Consider the following 22,715-nt stretch of genomic DNA (forward strand, 5'->3'; position numbering starts at 1 on the left):
ACCCACTTTTCCCCATCGCGCTGACTTCCTCTCAGTCCCATGAGCTCAACAGGCTGTTTTATACCTGCCTAGCTGTGCCTGAAGCACCTGCCTGCCTCCTTCCTTCCCAAACTGCCAGGCACACAGTTACCTTTCAAGACTCAGCTCGAAAATCACTTCCTAGGTGAAGCCTTCCCTAATGTCCTCAGGTGAAACTGAAATGAATCATTCCCTTCTCAGAGGAACATCTGTATATTTCTACTCTAGTAGCTCCTACATTATGTGGTGATTTATTTGCTTAGACTGTGAACACTTCAAGAACAGCTGCGACATCACTCACTTTTATCTACCTAATATCTGGTACAAAGTCCTACTTAGAGAAGGTCCATTAATGTGCATGAAGGGGATGGCCACTGGCCTGTTATGGTGGTTCTTCTAGTGTTAAAATAAATATATAAGACAACCACTCGAAGGGGACAGTTTTCTGAGATGCTTTCTAGTCCTTCTCTTAGTATTTCTTTAAGGAGAGAGAATATGAAATGTCTAGCTTAGGCTTCTATGGAGAAGGCAGAAGAATCTCAGACCCAGAAGTAGGACATCACAAGGTTTCTCATTTCCATTTAGTTGTGATACAAATTATTTTTTTTCTGCTTGAGAACTTGTGTTTTGATCTGTCTGTGACAAGGAGCAGAAACCAACTGAAGCTATGGAAGGCAATGGAGGCGTTACTGTGATGGAATGTGGCACCCAAGAGCAGAAAGTGAAGCCCAGCGATGGAACCGCGCCAGGGAACTGAAGAGCAAGGGCTGGGTGCTTCTTTTCCTTATGGGCCATGCGGTCTCACTTCTCTGCCTCACTGAGTTCTTGGAGCCATTCTCTTCTCTTTGACATTCTGTGGGACTTCACTCCTTCCTCATTTGACACACAGTTGAGCCCCAGCTGGCAGCCTCAGCCTGGACCCCGTGACTTTTCAATTCAATGGCTCACATCTGACTAAGGACTTCCCTCTGAATCTTAGTGCAAAAGTCCTGAAAGAGGGGCTGTAGGTGGCCCACGCCTCCTTTGGGGGGGGGGTGGCATGCAAGTCACATGGCTGCCTCAAGTCAGTGTCCACCCTGGTCCACAGAGGTGGGGCCTGTGTCAACAACAGGTGGGATCATAAGGAAAAAGACACCCTCGTCTGGATCTGTGAGCAAAGATAGATGATCTGAAAAAGGTTAAAGGCAGTACTGACACCTCCGCAGGTATATTCCCCCTTAAGAAACTTGCCCTACAAGTATGTTTCTGCTTCATCTTTCATCTCTAGTAGCTCTGCCAGTCTTCTGATCTGCTAACATGCAAGGTGCCTGACAGAGCACATCTAGATATCAAAAGTTAAATCTTAATAAAGTCAGGAGGAAATAAAAGCATTAAAGGAACTTCAAAGCAAGGAAAGCAAAATAAAAACGTACAGGTAAGCAAAGGTTGGAAACTTACAGCAAGCATAGTGATCTGTTTCCTATCTGAAAGGAGATTTCAAAACATGAGCGACCACAAGAATTTTGGAAGCTAAATTTCATTTCACCATTATTCTACATACTAGGTGGGTATTATGCTCTACTAGTTTTTTTCTGGTATGTTCCAACAGCCTGGCACATAGCATGCAGATATTTCTGTCCTGTAGAGAATCCAGTATAGAACTAGAGTCAAACAAACTGAGTTCTGCCACTTAGGACTTGTGACCAAGGGAAATCCACCTAACTTCTCTGTGTCAGTTTCTTCATCTATAAAATAGAAATAATAAAATCAACTTTGCAGAGTTCTTAGGAATGTTAAATGTAACACTTATAAAGCACATATTCCTGTTGTCTGGCATATGGGGAACAGTCAATAAACAGTAAACACTTGGTTGAACCACATGGAAGTTAAAATTTAGGTTTGTCATAATGCTATATGCTTCCTGTGTCAGAGGACCTTTATGATAGTTGTTATTTATATGTTTCTACCATTAAAATGCAAGCTCCATGAGGGCATGGAGTCTGCCTATTTTGATTCTCATACAATGCCTGGCACAGCACTTCACAGATAGGTCTTTTATCTGTATTTTTTGAATGAATGAATGTTGATCATAATGATGACAAAGATACCTCTCTTCTGTACTGCCTACATCTGGGGACAATTATAGACAATATAGTCCTTTATCTCATTGCCTGGTGTACAATAGGAACACAGTAAATGTCTATTAAAGGAAAGAATGAGTGAGCAAGTAAATCAATGAATAAATTTCAAGTCCATATACAGAAAGTCTAAAGAGACCACTAAGTCAACAAAAATTGCTATGAAACTGGTTTTTGGTAATTGCTATCACAAAACACCGAATGGGGACTGCCTTCATTTTCACATTTCCAGCAGGCTCTCTGGTGTTGTGTGGACACTATCAGCATTCACTTGGCCCCGTGGGCCTCCCAGGAAAATGAGAGAGGCAAAGTGCTCAACTACAGCCTGACAAGCCAGGAAAATTTAGGGTTGTGGTGTGTAGCTTCCAGATGTCTGCTGGCTTTTGTTTGCTCAGAGACAGCCAACAGCCTGCAATTGTGCAATGAGCCTTTGGCTGTTGGAGATGCTCCCGTGGTACTGTATGGGGCTCATGCTCCTGAACACAGTTTTTGTCCTAAGAGCTTGCTTAGTGGACTCCTTGCATCTCTCACCAAACTTTCGACCTTCCCTACTGGGAAGCAGGTTAAAAGGGAGAATAGTTCTGAACAAACAAACAACAACAACAAAAAATTGGCATCTGGCTCTGGTGACCACTAGGAAAGCAGGACTCCTGGGCTGGATTGATCAAGAAGACAGAAAAAGGAACTAAAGTGAAAAAGGAAGACTTAACCCAGCCATACATATGTTTTTAGCATTTCAAATAATGGCCAGTTTATATCTCTGGATTTTGGAAGGAAGTCACATTTAGGGGACGAGAATGCTCTCTCTGGTTTTGACAACAAACAGGGAGAAACAAAGTATGAAAGGTAGAACCTAGTTACATTTAGGAGAAAGTCAGTTACTTTAAATCATTTAAACTTCAGGAAGCACAAATATGCACATATAAGGAGAAGAGAAAAGGAAAAAATTGTTGAGGTCCCAAAGACAAATACACTAAAGTTAAATCTATCTCCTACACTGCTTAATGCTTAGCCTGACTCTTTATTAATTTTTTTTTTTTTTTCGAGACGGAGTCTTGCCCTGTTGCCCAGGCTAGAGTGCGATGGTGTGATCTCAGCTCATTGCAACCTCCACCTCCCGGGTTCAAGCGATTCTCCTGCCTCAGCCTCCTGAGTAGTGGGGATTACAGGTGCTTACCGCCATGCCCAGTTAATTTTTGTATGTTTAGTAAAGATGCGGTTTTACCATATTGGCCAGGCTGGTCTCGAACTCCTGAACTTGTGATCTGCCTGCCTAAGCCTCCCAAAGTTCTGGGATAATAGTCATGAGCCACTGTGCCTGGCCTCTTTATCAAATTTTTAATTATTATGGATACATAATGGTTATACACATTTATGGGGCACGTGTGATATTCTGATATAAGCAGATAATGTGTAATGATCACATAAGGGTAATAGGCATATCCATCAACTTAAGAACATATCATTTCTTTTGTGTTAAGAATATTCCAATTCCACTCTTTTAGTTATTTTGAAATACATGCTAAATTAATGATAACTATAGTTGCTCTATTGTGCTAACACTAGAAATTATTCCTCCTATCTAACGGTATTTTTGTACCCATTAACCCTCCTCTCTTTATCTCCCCCTCCCTATTATACTTTCCTCCATCTGGATAACCAGCATTCTACTCTCGATCTCCATGACTGCATTTTTTTTTTTGTCTCCCACATATTAATGAGAACATGTGTTCTTTATCTTTCTATGCTTGGCTTATTTTACTTAACATAATTTCCTCCATCTATGCTGTTGTAAATGACAGAATTTCATTCTTTTTTATGGCTGAATAATATTCCATTGTGCAGATAACTACATCTTCTTTCTTTTTTGAGATGGAGTGTTGCTCTGTCACCAAGGCTGGAGTGCAATGGTGCTATCTCGGCTCACTACAGCCTCTGTCTCTCAGGTTCAAGGGATTCTCCTGCCTCAGCTTCTCAAGTAGCTGGGATTACAAGCATGCACCACCACACCTGGCTAATTTTTGTGCTTTTGTAGAGATGGGGTTTTGCCATGTTGGCCAGGCTGGTCTTGAACTCCTGACCTCAGGTGATCCACCCACCTTCCCACTTTGGCTTCCCAAAGTGCTGGATTTACAGGCATAAGCCACTGCACCCAGCCAATTAAACCACATTTTCTTTATAACTCATCTGTTGATGAACACTTAGGATGACTCTATATCTTGGCTATTGCGAATGGTGCTTCAATAAAGATGAGAGTGTAAATACTGTTTCCTTTCTTTTGGATTAGTTTTAGTCTTAGTTCTTTAAGGAACTTCTATATTGTTCTCCATATGGCTGTATTAATTTACATTCCCACCAACAGTGTATGAGGGTTCCCTTTTCTGCACATTCTCACCAGCATTTCTTATTGCCTGTCTTTTAGATAAAAGCCATTTTAACTGGGGTGACAGGATATCTCATTGTAGTTTCAGTTTGCATTCCTCTGCTGATTAGTGAGGTTCAACATCTTTTCATGTACCTGTTTGCCATTTGTTTGTCTTCTTTTCAGATATCTATTCAGATCTTTTGTCCTTTTTTTTTTTCTTTTTTTTGAGATGGAATCTTGCTCTGTCACCCAGGCTGGAGTGCAGTGGTGTGATCTCAGCTCACTGCAACCTCTGCCTCTAGGGTTCAAGCCTCAGCCTCCTGAGTAGCTGGGATTACAGGTGCACACCACCATGCCCAGTTAATTTTTGTATTGTTAGTAGAGATGGAGTTTCACCATGTTGGCCAGGCTGGTGTCAAACTCCTGACCTCCTGATCCACCCTCCTTGGCCTCCCAAAGTGCTGGGATTACAGGCGTAAGCAACCATGCCTGGCCTGTCCATTTTGTAAATGGGAGTATTTAGGTTTTTAAAATTGAGTTGTTTGAACTCCTTATATGTTTGGGTCATTAATCCCTTCTCAGGTAGTGTGCAAATATTTTCTTCCATTCTGTGGGTTGTCTCTTCATTTTCTTGGTTCCCTCCTTTGTTGTGCAGAAGCTTTTAGCTTGATCTGATCCCATCTATCCATTTTTGCTTTAGTTACCTATGTTTTTGAGGTCTTACCCTAATACCAAAACCATACAAAGACACGACAGAAAAAAAGAAAACTATAGGCCAATATATCTTTGATGAACAGAGATGCAAAAATCCTCAACAAAATACTGGCAAACTAAATTCAACAAAGCAAGGATAATTCAACATACACAAATCAATACATGTGATACATCAGACAAACAGAATGGACAAAAACTAAATGATCATTTCAAATGATGCCAAAAAAGCATTCAATTAACTTCAACATTGATTCATGATAAAAACTCTCAAAAATCTGAGTATAGAAGGAGCATACCTCAACACAATAAAAGCTCTATAAAACATACCCACAGCTAGAATTATACTAAACTGGGAAAAACTAAAAGGCTTTCCTCTAAGATTTGGAACAAGACAAGAATGCCTACTCTTTCACCACTTTTACTCAACGGAGTACTAGAAATTTTAGCTAGAGCCATTGGACAAGGGAAAGAAATAAAGGACATCCAAATCAAAAAAATCAAGTCAAACTAGCTGTGTTTACAGATGACATGATCTTATATTTAGAAAACCTAGTAACTCCACCAAAAAACTATTAGAACTGATGAAGAAATTCAGTAAAGTTGCAGGATACAAAATCAACATACAAAAATCAGTATCATTTCTGTATGCCAACAGTGAACAATCTGAAAAAGAAACCAAGAAAGTAATCCGATTTGCAATAGCTACAATGTAATCCCTGTTATAATACCAATAACATTCCTCATAGAAAAAGAAAAAAAAATTCCTTTGTATATGGAACGACAAAACCTGGAACAGCCAAAGCAAACCTGAGCAAAAAGAACAAAACCAGAGGCATCACATTATGCTGACTTCAAATTATGCTACAAAGCTACAGTAATTTAAACAGCATGGTATTGGCATAAATACAGGCAAATAGACCAATGTAACACACTAGAGAACCCAAAAGTAAATTTATGCATTTGCAGTCAACTCATTTTCAACAAAGGTGCCAAGAACATACATTGGGACAGACAGTCTTCTTAATAAATGGTGCTGAGAAGACTAGATATCCATATGCAAAAGAATGAAACTAGATCTTTCTCTCAGCATATAAAAAAATCAAATCAAAATGGATTAAAGATTTAATCTAAGACTTGAAGCTATAAAACTACTGGAAGAAAACACTGGGGAAATGTTCAAGGACATTGGTCTAGCAAAGATTTTTTTTTTTTTTTGAGACAGTTTTGTTCTTCTTGTGCAGGCTGGAGTGCAATGGCATGATCTCAGCTCACTGCAACCTCCACCTTTTGGGTTCAAGCAACTCTCCTGCATCAGCCTCCCAAGTAGCTGGGATTACAGGTGCCAGCCACCATGCCCAGCTAAGTTTTGTATTTTTAGTAGACACAAGGTTTTTCCATGTTGGCCAGGCTTGTCTCGAATTCCTGATCTCAGGTGATCTACCTGCTTTGGCCTCCCGAGGTGCTGGATTACAGGTGTGAGCCAGTGCACCCAGATCAAAGATTTCTTGAGTAAGATTTTAGTCCCACTCTGGGTAACCTGAGAGGACCAGGAAAGACTGAAGCATCTTGCATTTACCATCTGAGTTTAGAAAAAATGTTTACAGCACAACATCAGGGAACCATTCCCAGACGTGGCTGTGGATGCTGACATTTCTTGTGAATCTGGAGCTGTTCCTTTCATCTCAAGCTACTGTTTACAGAAGTGTTACCACAGAATTATAATTATGGGTTTGTTTAGTTATAAAGAGGGTTTGAGCCTTCCATCAAAGGGAGAGGAAACAACTCACTCAGAGGTGTGGAGAAAATCTTTCACACTCACTGCTTGATGGATTTCCAGTAGTCTGCATGGATTCAGGCCAGAGCATGAGCTCCTGGATCATGGAGAGCTTGAGTTTATAGTGGGCAGGACAGCCCAGAATACTGCCCCTCCTTCCTCTCTTCTTGGAGAAGCAGTGGTGATAAGGTAGGCAAGTAAGTCTTGGGCTTCCACCAGGTCAGCTTCTCCACTCATGCAGACTTCCTTCTGTTCCAAGGAAATGTCATTTTTATCTCTCCTGCAGAACATGAAACCAGCAGCTCCCAGGCTCATGAAGGAGCGGCTATCTGGGCACTGGGAAGGTAGAGAGAGGCTTTCCGGGGTTGTCTCTGGCAAGATAGTAGATTCCTTGGGAGATCTAATTGCTCCTAATATTGCTTCCTCTAGATTTCTTTCCTTTACTTTTTTTCCCCATTTTTGGCTCTGATCCCAAAACTTGGGCTCTGCATTCTTTGATAATCCATCACACCTCTGATACCGGGGCTGAGACCTGGTCCTACCTGCCCTAGGTGGTACCTCCACTGAATCCTCACAGGCCTTTCCATCACAGGCTTGGCCACCGAGCCTGGTGTCTGGTACACTAACAGCTCAGTGATGCCGCAGGGCCTCTTCCTAATCTCTGGCTGAGGCTGGCACAGAAGGCTCACAACAAACCGTGTGTTTCTAAGATAAGGTGATGAGCAGAGTAAAATCTGTTGACTTTTTACCCCATGAATCCTGCATGGTTTAATGCAATGGAGATGACTCAGCTACTGAAGAATGCATGTTCCATTTCTGAAACAACTTAGCAAAGCAAGCTCTGTGGAGTTGAGGAAACACAGAAATTGGGATTCAAAGTAAAAATTCCTGCTTCCTCAGAAAAATCTGCTTGACACTGTCTAGCATCCATTCATTAGATTCACAATATACCAAATAAGGATTCAATCTTCAGCCTGAGTTCCCATGAATCTATATTTCTGCACTGAGATGGGGGATGTATTTTCTACCAACATGTGAGCAAAGGGGGAAATCCATAGCTTTGACTTCCTTCAGTCGGTTTCCTCTTGGGCCTGGGACATTAGCATCCCACTAACATTTGGTTACATAAAGCTACACTTTCCCAGTGCATTATTTTGCATCTTGAAAGAATGTGGTAGCTGTAGCTACAAGACCTGCCATCAATCACTGGTCATTCATCCTCACTGAGTATCCCTCATGGTGTAACCTCACTGTGCCTGTTTGGCTTAAGGTCCTGGTGGCTGGGCTGATGGAGAACTTATCTCCTGGCTCTCCTCTCCCTGCCGCTGGGCCCCCAGAATTATAGCCAGAGAATACACTTGCTCTGAGGAGCTCTAAGCTTAATGGATTTTGCAGCATTTCCCCTTCCTTCCTGCTACAAAGCTCTGGCTTAGCATGAAAGCTGCCCCAGATCCCTGAACCTAGGGCACCCTGCCTGCCTCGAGGAACTCACCAGCCTTCTGCAGATTAAGGCTCAGTATTAGCCTATATAAAAAGCCACCTGCTTAGTCATAACAAATACACCAACTACCATTTACAGAGTGCTCACTATGTGCCCACCAGTGTACGACTACCCTGTGGGTGGTGCTGCATATAATCCTCATACAACCTTGGCAGCTGGCACTGCCTTTATTCCCATATCACGGTCAAGAAAACTAGAACTTAAGTTAGGTCACATAGCTAGAAAGTGGTGGACTGGAGCCCACACATTCAACAGATATTATTAATGTCTTACTATGTGCCAGTTATTGTTCTATGGAACAGGGTGATATGTTAGTGCACAAAACAGCCTAAACTTCCTTCCCTTGTGCAGCTGACTTCCTTTTGCTGTTTAAACCCAAAGCTGCTTGGCACCAGAGCTAGAGTTCTTAACCATGACACTATTAAATTCAGATATGATCACAACTACACAGAAAGATTTTCTTTAAAATGTTTGTTTAAAATGTTTGAACCATTTTGAACGCTTTAAAATGGTTCTCATGAACCATAATGAGATACCATTTCATACCATTAGAATGGTTACTAACAAGAAGATTAAAAAAACAAGTATTGGCAAAGATGTAGGAAATCATAACCCTCATATAATGCTGGTAGAAATTTTCCACTGGTGCAGCCACTGTGGAAAACAGTATAGCAGTTCCTCAAAAAGTTAAACAGAATTAGCATATGCTCCAGCAATTCCACGTCTAGGTATATATCCAAAGGAACTGAAAATCAGGGACTCGAATAGATACTTGTACCTCAATAATCATCTTTTAGCACTACTCATAATAGCCAGAAGGTGGAAAGAACCCAAATATCCATCAAAAGATAAACAGATAAACAAAATGTGGTGTGTGTGTATATATATATATATATATATATATATATATATATATATACACACACACACATATATATAAAATGAAACATCAATTAGCCTTAAAAAGGAAATTCTAATACTTATGACAGCATGGTCAAAACATTATGCTGAGTGATGCAAGCCAGACACAGAAGGACAAATGTTGTATGATTTATCCTTATGTGAGTTGTCTAGAACAGAAAAATTCAAAGAGACAGAAAGTGGAATAGAGGTTATCAGGGGCTGAGAGGCAGAGGTGGGGATGAAGAGTCATTATTTAATATATGCAGAGTTTCAATTTGGGGCGATAAAAAAAAGTACTGGAAATGGATAGTGTTGATGATTGAACAACACTGAATGTGTTTAATGCCACTGAATTGCACACTTAAAAATAGTGAAAATAACGTGGAAGGAATTCCATCTCTACTATACAAAATTAGCTGGGCGTTGTTGCAGGCTCCTGTAATACCAGCTACTTGGGAGGCTGAGGCAGTAGAGTCATTCAGTCCTAGGAGACGGAGGTTGCAGTGAGCCAAGGTGGCATCACTGCACTCTAGTCTGGGCAATAAGAGAGAAACTCAGTCTCAAAAAAAAAAAAAAAAAAGGTGAAAATTAAGTTTTATGTTGGGTATATTTTACAACTAAAGAAATAAAATTTTAAAAAATGTTTGAACTTAGAAGAAATCAGCCAGAGAACAAGAAGTCAGGAGCCAATTATTGAGGGCTCTTGGGTACTCGAGCACACGCCCATTCATTCTATCACTGGATTTCAAAGGGAGCATGACATTTAGGGAAATAAAGATACCAGCTTTAATAAGGTCCCAGCTTATTCTTTATCCAATGGGGTCATTTATTACTAAATGCACAGTCAGGACAGTACAAGTGTAATTAATTCAGTTCGATAAAAGTGATGACATGGAAATATTGGAAACTGACAAATTTGAGTCACGCGGTTCAAAAGAATTCTTAGATGCACCTGTAAGAAAACTGACACAAGAACAGAAAATCAAACCACATGTTCTCATTCATAGGCGGGTACTGAACAATGAGAAAACATGGACATGAGAGGGGAGCATCACACACTGGTGTCTGCTGCAGGGACTAGGGGAGGGACTGTGGGGATGTGGAGGTATGGGACGGATAACATGGGGAGAAAGGCCAGATACAGGTGACAGTGGATGGAGGCAGCAAACCACCTTGCCATGCCATGTACCTATGCAACAATCCTGCATGATCTGCACATGTACCCCAGAACCTAAAGTACAATAAACATAAAAATTAAAAAATTTTAAAAAAGGAAAATTGTACCTAGCTGGGAAATTGCTATATATATATATATATATATATATATATATATACATATATATATATACACACATATATGCCTGGAGTTTTGGAAAGTCTATCTTTGTAAGAGCTCAGTTGTTCTGGTGATGAATGTGTATTTTGCATCTTTCTGGAGTTAAGCACAGGCAAGCTGGCCACTCAAGGGTTAATGGTTTGACCTGGGCTTTGCATGTGCATTATTTCCAATGACACTTGCTAATGAAAAGGGGCCTGCTTGGTGGTCTTCGGGCTGGGCATATCTCCCCAGAATAGTCACCACACAGATTGGTATAGCTTTCTTTAAAATGAAAGTTATTCTTTTTTTTCTGACTAAAATTAATGATACTCACTGTAGAAATTTTGGAAAATGAGGAGAAAAATTGCTCATAATCACATCAGAAAGAGATAACCACTGCTAAATCTACTTGGTGATTGAATTATCTTTCTCTCTAAATAGGTATATGAATCACACTACATATAATCTTGTATGCCTATATTTTTTAACTTTACGCTGCAAACATTACCCCATGTCTTAACTATTCTTCGAAAACATGATTTTTAATGGCTGTCCAAAATTGTATCTATGGATATGTGATTCAATGCTATGAATGCAAATACAACAGTCTGGCAGAAACATGGTTCTGCTGTGAGTCTGTGAGCAAATGATCTTCTTGTTCATATATGCATGGAGTTCTGATTATGTGGGCAATTATGTTTATAACAGGGTTTGATACAGTTAGATATCCCTAGACAGGGCAGACAGAGTTTTCCCTAGCAAGTGGCTTCCTTCCTGGTAGCTGTACCTCTTCTAGGGAAAAGGCTCATCATTCTCTCAGTCTGAAATCTGTTCCTGCAATAGTGCCCTTCCCTTCAACCCTGAGAAAGCCCTGGGGTTGAAGGGAAGGGCACTCCAGCTCTCTCTTGGTCCCACACAAGGTTCAAATTTCCAAGAAGGAATATCTAGTAGGTGAATCAATGCCATCTAATTATTCCAGCTCGGGCTTGCAGATTTGTACCAGTTTCTTGGGATTACCGTGTGAAGATTGGAGGCCAGAGTGAGGCCATAGCTGGGTAAGAGGGGCTGGAGGAGCAGGATGGCCATGGTCAGAGCACACACTGTGTGTATTTCTAGATCTCTGTCTATATTTCCTCACTAGTCTCCTCAGAATTAGGCAGAGTCTTTTACAAATTGAGGCAATACCAGGTCTACTAAATGAACCAACGGAAGAAGTCTTGCTCACACATAAGGAATGCCAAGGAGAGAAACAAACAAACAAACAAAAACATACTAAATCAACATAAAAATGGGAGACATGAACAGGTGGAGCAGAGGGGATTTTTAGGGCAGTGAAATGATTCTGAATGATACTGTTTTGGGAGGATACATGACAATATGCATTTGCCAAAACCCGCAGAACTATATACAACACAGAATCAACCCTGATGTAAACTCTGGACTTTAGCTAATAACAAGTCAGTTTTGGTTCACCAATGATAACAAACGTGGTGTACTAATGCAAGGTGCCAATAACGGGAAATTGTGAGAAGAAGGGACATGTGGGAACCCTGCACTATCTGCTCCATTTTCTGTAAAACTAAAACTGCTCAAAAGGATAGTCTATTAATTAAGATAAAAAAAGAAGATGCATGTTAACCCTGAGTCGTTTATTTAGGTCATTTATGATGAAACAATTCATATAATGTATGGAAGGATAATATGGGGCAAAGGTGATTAAAACAAAACAAAACAAAACTCATGCTTCTCTAGAAATCTACCCTATGATGAAAAAAAAAAATAAAAGTAAGATAAAATCAAGGAGAAGCAGCATACCTGCCCTGTCCAGGGGTAACTGGAAATTACGGGAGAAGGAACAGCTGCTTAACCAGGTGCCTTTCCTTTCCTGGGGATTCTTCCCCACAGCAGTATCTTAAAGATTCCTGGTAGACTTCTAACAAAGCTGGGGGTGGGATTGTTAGTGTGGAAGCCCCGACCTCTCTAGATTCAAAAAGACTGTTGTCACTCAACCCATTCATGCAATGCACTCTTTCTCTGTACTTCAGTGCTATGAGGAAATGCTCAGCACCAGGAGTCGATAATCTTTTTGCTTCTGTAGTTATTGGTCTTTTGTTTGGTTTTCCCTCCTCCTTCCCTCCTTCTCTCCTTCCTTGTTTTCTAAATTAAAGCACCGGGCTCTACCTTTCCCAAGGCAAGCTTCTGAATTTACAGCCATACATAAAAATTAAAGCTAACATTCTTATTTCTAGCTAGGAAGAGAAAGATGACAGTGTTGCAGGTTTATGCAGCATCATCTCAAGATGAAAATGAAGGACTTCGTCCTGCTTTGAACAGAAACAGTGACCCTGGTGAGTTAACTTATTGTATCTGGTCATTATTACTTTATATTTCTGAGTTACATTCTGATTTCCTACTCATATCCCCACTAGTGTATATCCCATGTCAGCTCTACCTGTGAGACGTCATCCCTCCAAAGCTACAGCTGATTGGAAACCGGACCACGCTGAGGGACCAAGCTGGAGCATCCCTTTAGATGGATTCGCCAATTAAAGTCTCTCTTTAAGCATTTGCTTTAGCCATCTACAGGACCAGAGAGGGCAAATCCTCCCAACCAAGAAATAACATTTTTATCTTCTGTCTCCTGCTCCATCTCCACGCTTTGACCCAGGCAGAGCCCAAAACAGCAGTCAGTAGTGGGAGAAGGAAGTTGAGGAAATGAACAGGAATCCTACCATATCTCCATGGCTCCATTCCCCTGAGGCAAACAGCCCAATTGTAATCTTAGCACAGCAGAGAGGTGGGGGGGAGGGCGGAGGTGGGGGGGAGGGCGGAGGTGGGGGGGAGGGCGGAGGTGGGGGGGAGGGCGGAGGTGGGGGGGAGCAAAGGAACAGGTAGGAATCTTGTTTTTAGAAGGTTATTATTTTGGATTGAACTCATTCTCATTACTGAATTGGGATTTGTGTGTGTGTGTGGGGGGGGTGGGCTTAAAGTGACATAGACTATTAACTGACAGTGACTAGAAAAGCCACACTGGCAAGAATTGTATCAAAGGACAAAGGGAGGCCCTTGCACTGGGTTAAGTTCTTTAAAGGGATAGTAGGAGACAAAGAATAAAGTTGCATTTTGGTTGCTGCACAGGTTATACCCACTGATGAACCAGTTACATGTATGTGGCCAGATTTGTTTTAAAAACTTACTCTTGGCTATTTTGAAGGGACTGGATTGGAGAGGGCAAGAGTGAAGTTAAGAATCTAAAAGTTGGTGTTCCAGTATTCCAGTTGAGACAGGACTACAGAAATGACAGTGAAGATAAATGACATCCAACATGCAACCAGAAAGTAAAAGCAATAGAATTCGAAGGATGGACTGAAAGTAGGGGTGGGACAGAAGAACGTATTAAGGATTTCTCCAAGTTTCTGAGCAACTGGATAAATCTCAGCAGAACTGTCAGCTAGAGACCCCTGGAGGAGAAGCAGATTTGGTGTAGGGAAGAAGGGACCTCTCATAAATCCCAGCCTTAGGTGGTTCCTGAAGCTATTTAAAAACAGCCTTCCAAACAGTTTTCTTTGAGGTGTCTCAATGAACAGAAGGCCAGTGCTGGAATCTGAGATGTATTTTGAAAACTGACATATGTGTTGGCTGGACTTAAGCTTTCATTTAGCTTAGGAGCAACAAATATCTTGGAGCATCTCCATACCATGGCTAGTTCAATAAATCTGGAGGGGGTTCTAATGGAGGAATACGTGTGATCTCTCTGACGGCTGCTTCCCCAGGGAAAAGCTTGCTTTTCAAACCAGAGGATGTTTGCCCACTCTTGCCAATAAATGCCAACTTCTACAGATGCAATTAAATGGCTTCAGAGAACTCTGGACCATGACTGTGAATAGCCATGATTCCTGGCAGCAGGCAGGGAAGCTGCACATACGTCTCTCAGCAGAGCAGAAACATCTGTCTAAAGCCACAAGGCCTTGGTGGACGCAAGCAGCTGTGAACCCGGGGGGCTCATTCATCTGAACCAGACTGTTGCAGATGTCTGCAGCTGCTGAGAGCCCGTTCTGAAACTCATGGCCTCCATTCAACTAGGGCTGGCCAGTGGGATGACCCCGAGGATTCCCCACATGAGGCAAGACCCACTTCTTGCCTGAGCACAGCTAATATGAGATTACGTTTAAAATGTCAGACTCTTGAACAAAAGGCAGTTTATCTTGGCTGCTGCTACTGAGGTTATACTCCCCATGGCCTTGGATTTGGTGATAAAGAACCAGTTACACGTGGTGCAGTTTTCAAAGTGCTGCCTCACTACTTAAATCAGCAACATAAACACAAGGTGACACGGTCATGAGGTTTTTCCTCCCCAGTGAGTCAACCGCATGCAGGCCTTCCAAGCAGCTGCCTGTCGGAACTGCTGCTCAGATCTTCAAAATTCTTACCCAAAATGAGAAAGAAATCCTGTGAGACAGTTTAGCTGAATGATACTCTAACCACAGTTTTATTGTTTTTATTTTTTTTGAGATGGAGTCTCACTTTGTTGCCCATGCTGAAGTGCAGTGGTATGATCTTGGCTTACTACAACCTCTACCTCCCAGGTTCTAGCAATTCTCCTGCCTCAGCCTCCGGAGTAGCTGGGATTACAGGTGTATGACACCATGCCCGGCTAATTGTTATATTTTTAGTAGGGATGGGGTTTCACCATATTGGCCAGGCTGGTTTCAAACTCCTGACCTCAGGTGATCTCCTGCCTCGGCCTCCCAAAGTGCTAGGTTTACAGGTGTGAGCCACTGCGCCCAGCCTTCTAACCACAATGTTAACATCCTGTGGAATAAATAAATTTAGAAGATGGTTTTATGTGTGTGCATAATATGTAAAGACAAAAATGCCAGTTTTCTCTCAAAACAGGTTAAAAGTGAAATAGTATTGTTTGCTGTTAAAAAAAAATTATAAAACATGATTTAATTAATGTCGATTTCCTGGGTCTGAAGATGGCTCTAAAGTTATATAATATGCTAACATTTGTAGAAATTGAGTGAATGATATATGGGAACTGTGTACTTTTTTTTTTTTTTGCAACTTACATGTAAGTCTAAAGTTACTTTGAATTATAAAATATAATTTAGAAAAATTAGGACTTGGAGTCTCTGAGTCTTCCCATTCATTATTCTTTGTGAACGTGTTCTTTCCCATTAAAAAAAATTAATCTGGTCGATTTTAGGTGGGATCATTAAAAAAATAAATGAGAGGCACTTACATTTTATATCAGTGTAGATTTTGCATTAATTGTCTCAACATGCTAGCAGAGCCCCATCAGCTGATTGTGTGAGAAAACCCTCATTTCTCACTTCCAAATGGAAAAGGTCCTGGCTAATTTGAATGGATTTGGCTTTAGATCTAAAACAACTGCATCCTCTGGGGATGAGCAAGCAGACGTGTAAGCGTCTCCTTAACTGAAGAGCTGTTGCTGAGGAAAATAAAATTTCATCACATCTGGTTTTAAATTGCAACATGAGTGGATTTTATCACTCACACAGATTTCAAAATGGGATTTTGTGCATGTATTTATTTGGGTAATTCATGCAGACGTATAATTAGATTTGCTTTTTGTATGCTGTCACACCAGATTATCTGTAGGTGATCCTAAAAGGAAAAACATTTCAAATGTTGTTGATACCTGGACTTGCAATATGCTTTTGTCCTCTCATTGCATGACAAAAAAATGAATTTGGGGTTAACACAGTTTCCTGATTGAGAAAATGATTTTGCAGCATATACAAGTATTATTAAATCCTGAATAGTTACAGTTTAATAAACTCATGGAAAAGGTTTGGCTATTGCAGTTATGCATTAAGATTTCCCTTCATGATCTTGTAGGACCTCATACCTTAATTATAGGAATGCTTAAGGATCACTTAAGAAGAGAAATTTAGTAAGTGGCTAAATTAGGGAAAAAAGAGCTTTTCTTGGATTTGAGTAAATTCTGTAAAATGGCAATAGAAGAGGACTTCAGAGAATCTGGTCCAATCTCCATGTTTGGGATTTTTAGGAAATTTAAATGGCTGGTACTTAATTTGATGGTGGGGTGGGCTGCTAGATTCCTTTGACAAACTGAGAAAGCTATAGCTATTCTACCTATAAAACACATTCTTAAAGACTTTAGATACCAATTGGAGGCTTTTGTGGAACTCCTGGAGTATTTTTTTTTTTTTTTTTTTTTTTTTAAGAGATAGGGTTTGCTCTGTCACCTAGTCTGGAGTGGAATGCAGTGTCACTGCAGCCTTGACCTCCTGTGCTCAAATGATCCTCCAGCCTCAGCCTCCTGAGTAGCTAGGACTACAGGCATATACCACCATGCCCAGCTAATTTTTAAGTTTTTTGTAGAGGCAGGATCTTGCTGCATTGCTCAGGCTGGTCTCAAAGTCCTGGCTTTAAGTAATCCTCCTGCCTCAGCCTCCTGAAGAGCAGGATTACAGGCATGAGCCACGAGGGCTAGCTCATTTTTCCTTTATTTTTCTTTGTAAAACACAACAAAAGATAGCCACCACTACAAGTCTGTGAATGTGTTTATGACTATTAGAATAAGGAGGGGACACCTAAAGAAATATACACACTAAACTGTTACCTTTAGTTACATCTGGAGTTTGGAACTGGTGTGGGATTGAAGGGGAAAAAGAACAATGTTATTGAGATTTTAGACACTTGGGATTGCTTAAATTATCACTATGAAGATATAGGATGTATCACTTTTGAAAGTTAAATGCCTGAAATGAATATATGAGACGGAGAGAGAGAGAGAGAGACACCCTCTGCTTTAAATGGACCGATAAACTTTCCTTTGAGTGATCTTATTACAGCTCCTCTGCTCATAGCTTCCCTGCCCCCAGCTCCAGGAATCACCAATTCTCTTCCTTGGGATTTAAAAAAAACACCTTCTAAGCCTCCCAGCTTCTGCTGAAAATCCCCAAGGGAAAAGAAAAAGAAAATGCTAGTACTTTGGACTCTAGCAGCAAAGGGATGTTGAAAAAAACCAACATGTAGTGAGAACCTCACAAGTACTTACATGTGATCCTTATACTAACCCTCTGGGGTTAGAAAACAGAAATACAACCCTCCAGCCAGGCACAGTAGCTCACGCCTGTAATTCCAGCACTATGGGAGGCTGAGGTGGGTGGATCACGAGGTCAGGGGTTCAAGACCAGCCTGGCTAACATGGTGAAACCCCATATATACTAAAGGCACGAAAAATTAGCCAGGCATGGTGGCACATGCCTGTAATCCCAGTTACTCAGGAGGCTGAGGCAGGAAAATTGTTTGAACCCGAGAGGCGGAGGTTGCAGTGAGCCAAGATTGCAGCATTGCACTCCAGCCTGGGCAACAGGGTGAGACTCTGTCTCAAAAAAAAAAAAAAAAAAAAAAAAAACCACCTTCCTAGCTTAATTAGGTACCCTGAACAGACCAGTAACAAGCAGCGAGATTGAAATGGTAACTTAAAAATTACCAACAAAAATAAGTCCTGAACCAGATGATTTACAGCAGAATTCTACCAGACATTCAAAGAAGAATTGGTACCAGTCCTTTTGACACTATTCTGCAAGGTAAAGAAGAAATTCTCCCTAATTCATTCTACAAAGCCAGCATCACCCTAATAACAAAACCAGAAAAGGATATAACCAAAAAAGAAAACTACAGACCAATATCCTTGATGAACACAGCTGCTAAAATCCTTAACAAAATACTGTCTAACCAAATCCAACAACATTTTAAAAAGATAATCTACCACGATCAAGTGGGTTTCCTATGAGGGATGCAGGGATGGTTTAACATACGCAATTCAATAAATGTGATTCACCACATAAACAGTATTAAAAACAAAAATCATATGATCAGCTCAACTGATGCAGCGAAAGCACTGGACAAAATCCAGTGTCCCTTTATGATTAAAACTCTCAGCACAATTGGCATATAAGGGACATATTTTAATATAACAAAAGCCAGCTATGACAAACCCACAGCCAACATAATACTGAATGAGGAAAAGTTGAAAGCATTCCCTCTGAGAACTGGAACAAGACAAGGAAGCCCACTCTCACCACTCCTCTTCAGCATGGTACTGGAATTCTTTCCCAGAGCAATTAAGAGAAAGAAACAAAGGGAACCCAAATCAGTAAAGAGGAAGTCAAACTGTCACTGTTTGCTGATATGATTGATTTACCTTGAAAACCCTAAGGACTCCTCCAAAAAGCTCCTAGAACTGACAAAAGAATTTAGCAAAGTTTCCGGATACAAGATTCACATACACAAATCAGTAGCTCTTCTATACACCAACAGCAACCACGGGGAGAATCAAATCAAGAACTCAACCCCTTTTACAATAGCTGCAATAATATAAAATAAAATACTTAGTAACACACCTAAGCAAGGAGTCGAAAGACTACTATGAGGAAAACTACAAAACTTTGCTGAAAGAAATCACAGATGACATGAACATATGGAAACACATCCCATGCTTATGGATGGGTAAAATCAATATTGTGAAAATGACCATACTGCCAAAAGCAATCTACAAATTCAATGCAATCCCCATCAAAATACCGCCATCATCTTCACAGAATTAGAGAAAACAATTCTAAAATTCACATGGAACCAAAAAAAGAGCCTGCATAGCCAAAGCAAGACTAAGCAAAAAGAACAAATCTGGAGGCATCACACTACCTGATTTCAAACTATACTATAAGGCCATAGTCACCAAAACAGCGTGGTACTGGTATAAAAAAAGGCACATAGATCAAGGGAACAGAATAGAGATCCCAGAAATAAATCCAAATACTTACAGCCAACTAATCTTTGACAAAGCAAAAAAAAAAACAAAAAAAAACCATAAAGCGGGGAAAGGACACCTTTTCCAACAAATGTTGCTGGGATAATCGGCAAGCTACAAGTAGGAGAATGAAACTGGATCCTCATCTTTCATGTTATACAAAAATCAACTCAAAATAGATTAAGGACTTTAATCTAACATCTGAAACTATAAAAATTCTAGAAGATAACGTTGGAAAAACCCTTCTGGCCATGGGCTTAGGCAAGGATTTCATGACCAAGAACCCAAAAGCAAATGCAATAAAAACAAATATAAATAGCTGGGACCTAATTAAACTAAAGAGCTTTTGCACGACAAAAGGAACAGTCAACAGAGCAAAGAGAACCCACAGAGTGCGAGAAAATCTTCACAATCTATACACCTGACAAAGGGCTAATATCCAGAATCTACAAAGAACTCAAACAAGTCAGTAAGAAAAACAAACAAACAAACAAACAAAAAAACAATTCTATCAAAAAGTAGGCTAAGGACATGAATAGACAATTCTCAGAAGAAGATATACAAATGGCCAACCAACATATGAAAAATGCTCAGCATCACTAATAATCGGGGAAATGCAAATCAAACCCACAATGCGATACCACTTTACTCCTACAAGAAAGGCCATCATCAAAAAAGAGTAGATTTTGGCATGGATGCAGTCAACAGGGAACACTGTATCTACACCGCCGGTGGGAATGTAAACTAGTACAGCCACTACGGAAAACAGGGCAAAGATTCCTTAAAGAACCAAAAGTAGACCGAGCAGGAACAGAGCCCTTTGCTCCTCCCTCAGAATGAATGGAGACCAGAAATCAGATGTTTATGCCCAAGAAAAGCAGGATTTTGTTCAACACTTCTCCCAGATTGTTAGAGTGCTGACTGAGGATAAGATGGGAGCACCCAGAGACAGGAGATGCTATTGCCCAGATCAAGGAGGTCCTGGAGTACAACGCCACTGGAGGCAAGTATCACTGGGGTTTGACGGTGCTAGTAGTGTTTCGGGAGCTGGTGGAGCCAAGGAAACAGGATGCTGATAGTCTCCAGCGGGCCCTGACTGTGGGCTGGTGTGTGGAACTGCTGCTAGCTTTCTTCCTGGTGACAGATGACATCATGGATTCATCCCTCACCCGCCGGGGACAGCTCTGCTGGTATCAGAAGCCAGGTGTGGGTTTGGATGCCATCAATGATGCTATCCTTCTGGAAGCATGTATCTACTGCCGGGAGCAGCCCTATTACTTGAACCTGATCGAGCTCTTCGTGCAGAGTTCCTATCAGACTGAGGTTGGGCAGACCCTGGACCTCATCGCAGACCCCCAGCGCAATGTGGATCTCGGCAGATTTACTGAAAAGAGGTACAAATCTATTGTCAAGTACAAGACGGCTTTCTACTCCTTCTACCTTCCTGTAGCTGCAGCCATGTACATGGCAGGAATTGATGGCGAGAAGGAGCATGCCAATGCCAAGAAGATCCTGTTGGAGATGAGAGAGTTCTTTCAGATTCAGGATGATCACCTTGACCTCTTTGGGGACCCCAGTGTGACTGGCAAAGTTGGCACTGACATCCAGGACAACAAATGCAGCTGGCTGATGGTCCAGTGTCTGCAACGGTCCACTCCGGAACAGTGCCAGATTCTGAAGGAAAATTACGGGCAGAAGGAGGCTGAGAAGGTGGACCGAGTGAAGGCATTATATGAGGAGCTGGATCTGTTGGCCGTGTTCTCACAGTATGAGGAAGACAGTTACAACCACATTATGGGTCTCACTGAAGAGTACGCAGAGCCCCTCCTCACAGCTATCTTTCTGGGGCTTGTGCGCAAAATCTACAAGCGGAAAAAGTGACCTAGAGACTGCAAAGGCGGAGAGGAGGCTCTCAATAAATAAATTATTATGTAAAAAAAAAAAAGAACTAAAAGTAGAACTACCATTTGATACGGCAATCCCACTATTGGGTATCTATCTAGAGGAAAAGAAGTCATTATTCAAAAGATCCTTGCACACACATGTTTATAGCAGAACAATTCACAATTGCAAAATCGTGGAACCAACCCAAATGCCCATCAATCAGCAAGTGGATAAAGAAACTGTGGCATATATATACAATGGAATACCATGCAGCTGTAAAAAGGAATGAATTAACAGCATTTGCAGAACCTGGATGAGATTGTAGTGTAGACTATTATTTTAAGTGACGTAACACAGAAATAGAAACCTAACATTGTATGTTCTCACCACTAAAGAACTTACTCATGTAATCAAACAACTTATGGAAAAAAATAATAATAATAAAAAAAAGAAAATAGAAAGTTCAATAACATCTATCACTGACCCAGAGCTTGACAACAGCAATGATCGTATCTGTACTGGGAGGCCTTTATCATCCATGAGAGGCAACCTTGCACCCACTTTCTTTCTGCAGTGAAGAGAGGTATTCTCACCTCCATTTTTCAGGCAAAGAATTGAGGCACACAGCCCGAGAGTGAGTTGAGTGAGCGTATAAAGTGCAGATCTTTCTGCTCACTTTGGGTGCTCTTTTCAAACCATGCAATTCTTTTTGTTTTTTTCATTTGAGACAGTCTCACACTATCGCCCAGGCTGGAGTGCAGTGGTGCAATCTCAGTTCGCTGCAGCCTCTGCCTCCTGAGTTCAAGCGATTCTCCTGCCTCAGCCTCCTGAGTAGTGGGGACTACAGGCACGTGCCACCACACCTGACTAATGTTTGTATTTTTAGTAGAGACGGGATTTCATCATGTTGGCCAGGATGGTCTCGCTCTCCTGACCTCGTGATCCACCTGTCTTGACCTCCCAAAGTGCTGGGATTACAGGCGTGAGGCACTTCGCCCAGCCCAAACCACACAGTTCTCTACATAACAGCCAGAGTAGTTCTTTTAAAACACCAGGGGGGTTACTTCACATTTCTGCTCAACATCTTCCACTGGTTTCTCGTCATCCTCAGAATAAAGTCCCAACGCTGTGCTGTGGCCTCACATCGTTTGTCTGTCTCCGAATTCCTCCATTTCCACACTCCAGCTGCATTGGCCTCCTTGCTGGTCCTCACACATTCCAAACATGGTCCCACCCCAGGACCTTGGTATTCACTCTTCCCTCAGCTTGGAATGTGCTTTCCCCAGATGCCCAAGTGTTCTCCTCTTACGTC

The 22,715-nt window shown here is 41.2% G+C and overlaps 1 protein-coding gene and 1 pseudogene across 4 annotated transcripts in view; one reads left to right on the plus strand and one right to left on the minus strand.

Annotated features, from left to right (window-relative positions):
• Positions 1-22,715, minus strand: part of MOB3B (MOB kinase activator 3B) — a 233,722-nt gene that overhangs the window by 96,166 nt on the left and 114,841 nt on the right. The gene's annotated exons all lie outside the window — the stretch shown is intronic.
• Positions 20,331-21,436, plus strand: LOC104653149 (farnesyl pyrophosphate synthase pseudogene; annotated as a pseudogene).

Source organism: Saimiri boliviensis, chromosome 2, assembly GCF_048565385.1.
Source record: "Saimiri boliviensis isolate mSaiBol1 chromosome 2, mSaiBol1.pri, whole genome shotgun sequence".
Classification (NCBI taxonomy): Eukaryota; Metazoa; Chordata; class Mammalia; order Primates; family Cebidae; genus Saimiri; species Saimiri boliviensis.